Raw genomic sequence first — 8,729 nt, 5'->3', positions numbered from 1 at the left:
ATGGGCCTAAGGATATGATGTTTTGGAAAAGAGGTTCTGTTTTCGTCTCCACAAAAAATGAGAGCCTAAGGGTGTACCTGAGATTTATATGGTTTGAATCATCGAGACCTCCTAAAATGTTGTAATATATACCCCTAAAATGTAACGTCCCAATTCAGCAGGAAGTAGCCAGAAAGACTAACAACGCCCAAATTCCCTAAAAGATTATTTAAATAAGGTCCTTTCAATGGTTGCAGAGCAGCAAGCCTGCTTCCCTGAGTTCAGCTTTACTCCATGCACCAGTTTGGATTCAGAATAAATACGACTGCGGCTAAAAGGCAGCTGGAGCAGAGTTTTGCTAGATGGCTGTGGTAAAAGGCACATTGCACCAGCCCAGTCGGTGCCTAGCCTGGCGAATGCCACAACAATGCAATGTGCCTGGAGCTGTGAGGGGCTCTGAGGCTGGAATGGCTTCTGCTTCACTTGGCGAAGCTAAACTGTGCTGACTTCAGGCAGAACTGGTTGTAATTATCATAATAAAAGCACAATCAAGGTTTAGCTGCAGTAAACGGGCAATACTTAAGTTTTTAAAAATTGCTTAGCATTTTAAGAACTCATGTCCTCCTAAAAGATTGCTGTATATACACTTGGTTTATCTAATGTTTCAGGATCCACAGGGAAATAGACGCGAAAAGCCCTTGGATTTTTAAGGTGATAGGGTCATTGGCTAAATCTATGACTATGGCGCCTTTCCCATCTGCCCCATGAGCTGTAGCAGCTCCGGCGCGGACCTTGAGATGTTGCCGGCCTATGCCGCCTCGGTTACTGGTCCGGGTGTCGGCTCCCGCCACACTCCCCACCAACACAGCTGTGGAGAGCAAGGCCCGCCCCGCTGGAAAAGCAATAAAACCCGGGATGGGGCTGCCACTATGGAAACAGGCTCCATAGCGATATAAGCCAAAAATTGGCGGAGCAATGTGGACCTGGCGCGGCTTCCCTAAAGTGGAATTGTTTAACGGGGTTTACGCCTGCCAAATGTGGCCTAGGGGAAAAAAGCCCATAGTTTCCAACACGCCTCTGGTAAACTTTTTGATACAGCTGGAGAATTGCGCCCCTGCGATCCCAGATACAATGACTGATTATTAAGCAATTGTCTAGTTATCTTCTAGGTAATTGGACTAAAAAACTTGATGAGAAAGTAACAAGGATGACCCTCTAAACAATGACAAGGGCATGGCCTATACAGATACCAGTTCTTATTAAAAACAAAAAAAGGGGGAATAATGAAGGAGTTGCCCCCAACGCCAAGAGTGGCCATTGCCATGGCTCTGTTCACTATAAATTTTTTAAATTTGGATGATAATGACCAAAATGCTGCAACACGACATTGTTCGGATCTGCAGCAGCCCAAGGATTTGGTTAAATGGAAAGATATGTTTTCTAATGAATGGAAAGGCCCGGATCCCATTCTATTGAGATCCAGGGCAGCTGTTTGTGTGTTCCCACAGGATCAGGAAAACCCATTCTGGGTGCCAGAGAGACTGACCCAAACGGTGAAAAGTGACCCACAACATGCGGACTCGCCTGAAGATTTGGCTTCTGTTCCTCCTGGCATTTTGCGGATGGATGACAACGGTTATGATGGAGCAGCGATGGGGGATACTCTCAGCCTTCCCAAAGCCGACACCAGTCAGCCATAGAGTGGCGGTGTTTCCTCGGTTTTTTACAACCAATAAGACTCTGGGGCTCCCCTACCTTCCTAGAGATGATTTATAAGCTTAGTCGAAGGATTCCAGTCCTGGGTTTTGTCCTTCATCTCCTACTTCAAAGAATGGGTGGGGGTGGGAATGTTTGGAGCAGCCCTATGCTGTGGAATAGTGTTTCTCCTCTGGATGGTTTGCTGACTCAAATCCCAAAGTCGTAGGGACAAAATGGTTATTGCACAAGCGCTGGCTGCCCTGGAACAGGGAACCTCTACTGATATGTGGTTATCTATGTTGAAGCAGTAAGGTTTATGCCAACCAGCTCCTGCACCCCTAGGACAGTGGTCCATTGCACAGGGTGGAGTGCTTGGCTTAGCTAGCCCTGAAGAGCATCGCACAGAAAATGGCCCTCTCTGAGAGATATGTCGCCCTGCATAAGGGTTTCCTGCCGCATATTCCCTTTCCCAGAAAAATGGAAGAGGGCAGGCCAGATAAGTTCCAGGTGTCATGAACCTAGGGGCAGATTCCATGCAAATCCATTATAATGTTTCCACTTTGGGAAGTGCGACCTCTATCTTTGCCTTCTGAGGGAGTTGCCTTTTTGCAAAGAAGTAAAAAAGGGGGAGATGTGGAAGACCGCAACCACATTCTCCACCACAAGATGGCACTAGCACCCGGTTTCACCGCCAGATGAACAAGGTAACGCACATGTGCTTGGTAATTTTCCACTACTGTCCCTGCCTACTTCCGAGGCATCATCTGGGATAATGGGCAGCGGACCAATCCTAGAATAACAGGTCCGAAGTGAGGACTGTTTCTTTTATAAGGGCTGGGTTCCTCTCGTCCTGGGTCTCCGCCATGTAAGCTTATGCTCTCTCTCTCAAGACACATTAAAGTTTTTCTGCAGAAGGATCCTAAGTGTCCCACGTCGTTCTTGTGGGGGAGACGGTAGCGCGGGACAATGGTTTGACCTTCGTTTTCTTTTTTTTTTAAAATATGAGATGTGCCTGACTTTCTCACTCAATCTCTTTCTTTCTACCTCTGCTACTCTGTCTTTCTCTGTTTCTGTCTGTCTGTCTCTCTCTGGTGAGTCATGTTTGGTTCTATTCTAAGTCTCTGAGTCATCCACATCCCAGTTTCTGGCCATCTATGCAGAATAGAGCTTAAACTCCCTTTTCTGCTTTGGACCTCAAGTTATAACAGTCATTAGTTAGCCTCTCTCACAAGCTCTGAGTCACCATTGCCCCAAAGCATCTTGCATGCAGGACAGTTTGAGTCTAAGGGTTTTATGTTTGGCTTAGTACCTTGGTCCCACCACCGAAAACCATACCTGGATACTGAAAATAGTCAAATAAGGTCCCATATACTTCATAACTTTAAGTCCTCACTAGGGTAACTCTCATAGGTTTCAGGAATTTATTTACTACACTAGATATCTACATTGGCCCCCAATGCCCACCTAATCCAGTTGGTGCTCACTGTACTCTCTGCCTCCATCCCCTACTTGATCTTTCTTGTTCCCATCTCCACCTGCCTCCAGTCTGCATGAAAAATGTGATTTATTTTCCCTTCCAAGGAAACTAAGTGTTCCCCCTTCAGCTCTTCTTGTTACTTAACATCTCTCTGTCAGTGAATTGCAGTGTGATTACATTATACTTCACAGCCAATATCTACTTATAAGTAAATATTATATCATACTTGTATTTCTGTGTCTAGCTTGCCTGCCCCAGGTTCACTTTTCTGGTTCTATCCATTTGCTATAAATTTTATAATGTCATTTTTTCTAACAGTTTAATGCTTCATTTTGTAAATTTTCTTTTGTCCAGTATTCAGATGAGTAGCATTGAGCTTGTCTAGGGTCTAGGGATAATAAACAAAGTGGCTATGAATATAGCTGAGCAAGTGTCCTTATTGTAGGATGCTTCATCTTTTGCGTATATGCCCAAGAATGGTATACCATAGCCTTGAGTTATATAAATCCCCCATTTTATGAAGTACTGACATATTGATTTGCAAAGTTACTGCCAGTTTGCACTAACATCAGAAATGGAAGAGTGTTCCCTTTGCTCCACATCCTTACCATCATGAGGTGTCATGGTGTTATTGATCTTAGCCATTCTTACAGTTGTAAGATAGAATCTCAAAGTCATTTTGATGTGCATTTCCCCTGTAGCTAAGAGTTTTGCACATTCAATCAATCAGCTAGTTTGTTTTGATGTCAATATCATGATGTTTTTATTACAGTAGTTCAGTTGTATAGCTTGAAAGCATGGATAGTGATACCTCTTTAAGTTCTTTGTTTGTTCGGGATTATTTTAGCTATCCTAAGTTTTGTTTGTTCATAGGAAACTGAGTATTATGAGCGTAGGGCATCTTTCTGTCTTCTGGTGTTTCAGTTTTATTCAAAGACTTGAAGTTTTTGTCATGGAAGTCTTTCATTTTTGTATTTATATTATTTGAGGCTATTGTAAAATGTATTGATTCCATGATTTCTTTCTTAGTTCAAAGGATTTTTATTTGTATGAAGGTTACTGATTATTTTAGTTCTTCCTGTTTTTAGCCAAATTGCCAAAGGCATTACTCAACTGTAAGAGTTCTCTAGTAGAATTTTTGAGGTTGTTTATGTGTCACAAATTGTTTGGTGTTGGTTATGTATCACCTGCATATAATGATACATTGACTGTTTCCTTTTAAATTTATATCCCCTTGTTTTGTAGTTGTCGTATTGCTGTAAGATTTTAAGAACTATTTTGAGTAGATATAGAGAAAGTGAACACTTACTCCTGTTACATATATTAGCACAACTGCTTTGTGTTTCTCCCCATTTAATGTTTTGTTGGTTATATGCTAGTTACAAATTACCTTTATTATGTTTATGGATGTACATTGTGTCATAATCTCTCCAAGGTTTTTTTTTATTACAAAGCATTGTTGGCTTTTGTCAAATATTTTCTCTGCATCTTATGAAGTGATTTTGTGTGCTTTTTCATTCAGTTTATTTATATTGTGGATTATATTGACTGATTTTGATAAATTTTAACCATCCTGCCTCTTTGGGATTGAGCCTACTTGGGATATATGCTCCTGGATTAAGTTTTTGAATATTTATAGAGTGTTTCTCCATCAATATTTATGAGAGAAGTTGGTCTGGAAATGTTTTTGATTCAGTTTTTGTGTGGTTTGAGTATCAGAGTCATTGTGGCATCATAAAATGAATTGATTAATGTTCCTCCCAATTCTGTTTTATAGAATTATTTGAGGAGCATTTGTACTCACTCTTCTTGAAAGTTTTGTAGAATTCCACACTTTAACCATCTTGCCCCTTTGTTTCATTTTTGTATGTCTGTCTGTTTGTTTGTTTTGTTGAGAGACTTTCAATGACTACTTCTACTTTGTTAGGTCTAATTAAGCTGTTTATCTGATCTTGAAGTAATTTTGGTCAATGGTATCTCTGGAGAAATTTCTCCATTTCTTTCAGATTTTTCAATTTTTTCCAATACAGGTATATAAAATATGACCTAGAAATTCCTGTGTTTCATTGGTATCTGTTTTTATTTTCTTTTTTAATTTCTGACTTTGATAATTCAAATATTCTCTTCATCTTTTAGCTTGTTTAGATAGATTTATCTATCTTGACTTTATTAAATTACCAACTCTTATTTTATCGATTCTCTATATTGTTTTTTTATACCTCTTTTTAAATCAATTTTAACTCTTAGTTAATTTCCTGTCATCTCATACTCCTCATGCATTTTCACTTCATTTGTTCTAGGACTTTCATGTGTATAGGTGATTGCTAGTATGAGATTTCTCCAACTTTTTTATGTAGGCATAATTCTATGAATTTCCCTGTTAACATCAATTTCATTGTGTCTCATAAGTTTGGATATGTTCTGTATTGATTTTCATTGAATCCTAAAAAGTAATTAATTTTTTAAAATTTCTGTCTTGACCAAGTATCATCCAGTTAGGAGTTATACAGTTTCTATTATGTTGTAGACTTTTTTGTTAGGTCTGTTGTCATAATCGAATTTAATCGATGATTGTCTGATATGAAGCAGGGGTATTTTTTTATCTTTTGAGACTTGATTCATGACTGAGTATATGGTAAATTATGGAGAAATTTCCATCAGGTATTGTGAGGGAGGATTGTTTTGTATTTGGGTAAAATGTTCTCTAGATACTTGGTAGCCATATTGTTTTTAATGTCTCTTAACACAAGTATTTCTCTGTTTAGTTTTCTTTTCTTTTCTTTTCTTTTTTTTGATGATGTGATGTTGGTGAGGAGAGTGGGATATTTATCACTATCAATGAATGGTAGTTGATGCATGATTCAAGATTTAGTAATGCTTCTTTTACAAACATGGTTGTCCTAGTGTTCCATAGGATGATATTTTGTTTGTGGTCTAACAAATCAAGGTTGCATGAAGAGCAGAGGGTGAAGTCAGCTTAACCACACATATCTGAAGTTCTGTACATCAGACAGGAAGTGATATCGATCTCACATAGAGAAAAATAACAGGAGGAGACAGGAGTGCGGCCTTTTTCCATTGAGAGTTACCAAAGTAAGAGTTTGCAGTGGCTTGCTCTTTCTCTCTGTGATCTTTCAGCACTTGCCCTAATATCTGGCACCAGGTTTTTTTATGAAGACCTATTAGAATTCATGTGATAGTTCAAAGCATAGCTGTCAAGAATTCAAATGTCATCTTGGTGGAATTTTCCTTTGATGAGTGTGAAGTGTCCTTTATCTCTTTTGATTAATTTTGGTTTGAGGTTTTCGTTTTGATAATTAGAATAGTTACCCCAGCTTGCTTCTTAGGTCTGTTTTCTTTTAAAATACTTTTCTAACCATTTCCTCTGAGATAATATCTATCTTTGATGGTTTTGTGTGTTTCTTGCATGCAGCTGAAGGTTGGATCCTGTTTACTCATCCATTCTGTAATTCTGTCTCTTTTTATTGGGAAATTGAATGCTTTGATATTGAGAGATATCAATTACCAGTGAATGCTATTTCCTGCTATTTTATTGCTGATAGTGGTGACAGTGTGTTTGTGTGTGTGTGTGTGTGTGTGTGTGTGTGTGTGTGTGCATGCATGCATGTGCGTGTACACGGGTGTAAGTGTGTTCTTGCTTTCCTTTTCTTTTGCTGGTGCAAAATTATTTATTTCCTATCTTTTTCTGGGCAAAGTTAAAGTCCTTGGGTTAAATTTTTTCTTGTAGGATGTTCTGTAGTGCTAGATTTGTAGGTAGTGTTTAAATTTGACTTTATCATGGAATATCTTGGTTTTTTCCTCTATGCTGATTGAAAGTTTTTCTGGATATATTAGTCTGGGCCGGCATTAAAGTCTCCAAGACATCTATGCAGGTTGTTCCATCTTTTAGAGTCTCCATTAAGAAGTCATGTGTAGTTATAATAGGTCAGCCTTTATGTGTTACTTGGCCTTTTGCTCTTGCAGCTTTTAAAAATCATTCCTTTGTACTGCATGATTTGTGTTTTGATTACTACATTGCCAGGGGACTCTTTTTCTTCTTCGAATCTATTTGATGTTCTGTATGCTTCTTGTACCTTTACAGGCGTGTCCTCCTTTAAGTTAGGAAAATTTTCTTGTATAATTTTGTAGATAATATTTCCAGGGTTTTTAAGATGGGATTCTTCTTCTACTTCAGTTCATATTATTATAATGCTTGGTATTTTCACAGTGTCTCTGATTTCCTGTTTTTTTATTTTTTTGTTAGATTTTAGAAAGTTTTACTTTTAACATTTTTTGACTAATGTATATATTTCTTCTATAACATCTTCAACACCTGAGATTCTCTCTTCCGTCTCTTGTATTGTTAGTGTCCCTTGATTCTATAGTTACTGTCTCCTTGCTTAGATTTTTTTCATTTACAGAATTCTCTCAGTGTGTTTTCCTATTTCATTCTTTTTCAATTTTCAGTGCTTAAACAATTTATTTTTTTCAATCATTTGCTTGATTTTTGGTTTGTTTTTGTCTTTATTTTATTTTTCTTGGCTTTCTTTAAGAGATTTATTGATTTCTTGCTCCTTTTTTTGGTTGGATTTTCCTCTAATTCTTTAAGGGACTTATTCATTTTCATTTGACCTTCCTCTATCATCTCCATAAAGTTGGTACTCCGGTTTTTTCTTGCATGTCAGTTTTTTTGGAATATTTGGGGCCTCTGGTGGTGACATATTGATCTGGCTATTCTTGATATTCTTATGATAGCCCCTAGAAATCTGGGTTTGGGGTGGTAACAGGTCTAGGTGCCGAATTCTGAGTTTGTCTCTGCTCCATGAGTGTTTTACTTCTGCTTTCAGATCTCCTATCAGCTTAGTGGCTGAATCTGAATCTATTTATATGCTAAGTACTCTCTAGGAACCCATATCCCCACAGTCTGTACCCTGCCACCCAAGCCACACTATGGTGGGATTTCCAGTCCGCTCTCCCTTGCCCAGCCTTGGGTCTGGTACTACTGCCAAGGAAGTTTTCAACTAAGTCTCTGTCATTGTGTTTGCCCACAAACCTGGGATGAAAATTGAGATAAAGACCTGTTATCTCACAGAGGCAGAAGAGCAACCAGCTTCTTTTCCTTTTTGGTCAGAGACCCAGCAAGTGAGTGTTGCTCCATCCATCCCAAACGGAAAAGACCGTGAAACTCCAGGTTCCTCCCTAACTTTTTCCTGTGATTCTCTCTTCCTGTTTTCCCATATCCACCATAACCTCTATTGTTAATTCCTGTCAACTAGCTGCTGCATCAGCATACTAATCCAAGGCTGACTTTATTAACACAGTCCTGGTTTTCACAGTGTAATAAAATAACTTATAACAGTTTCCTCTTTCCTCTCTGATTTTCTGACAAGATTAGACTACAATTGAGCAGGCAATCTCCACCCAAGTTGGGGGCTGGATTTCTAGTGACTGTGGTGACTTCTGATCAAGCAGGAGTTCTCTATACTTGGGACTTGACAAAGTGATGAGGAGGGGTAGGAAATTGGAGTGGGGGTACTGAGAAAGTAAGGGGACCCCTGACATTCAGCCTACCTGA

Source organism: Myodes glareolus, chromosome 14 (genome assembly GCF_982192425.1).
Source record: "Myodes glareolus chromosome 14, mMyoGla1.1, whole genome shotgun sequence".
Taxonomy (NCBI): domain Eukaryota; kingdom Metazoa; phylum Chordata; class Mammalia; order Rodentia; family Cricetidae; genus Myodes; species Myodes glareolus.
Note: the sequence above shows the minus strand (reverse complement) of the source record.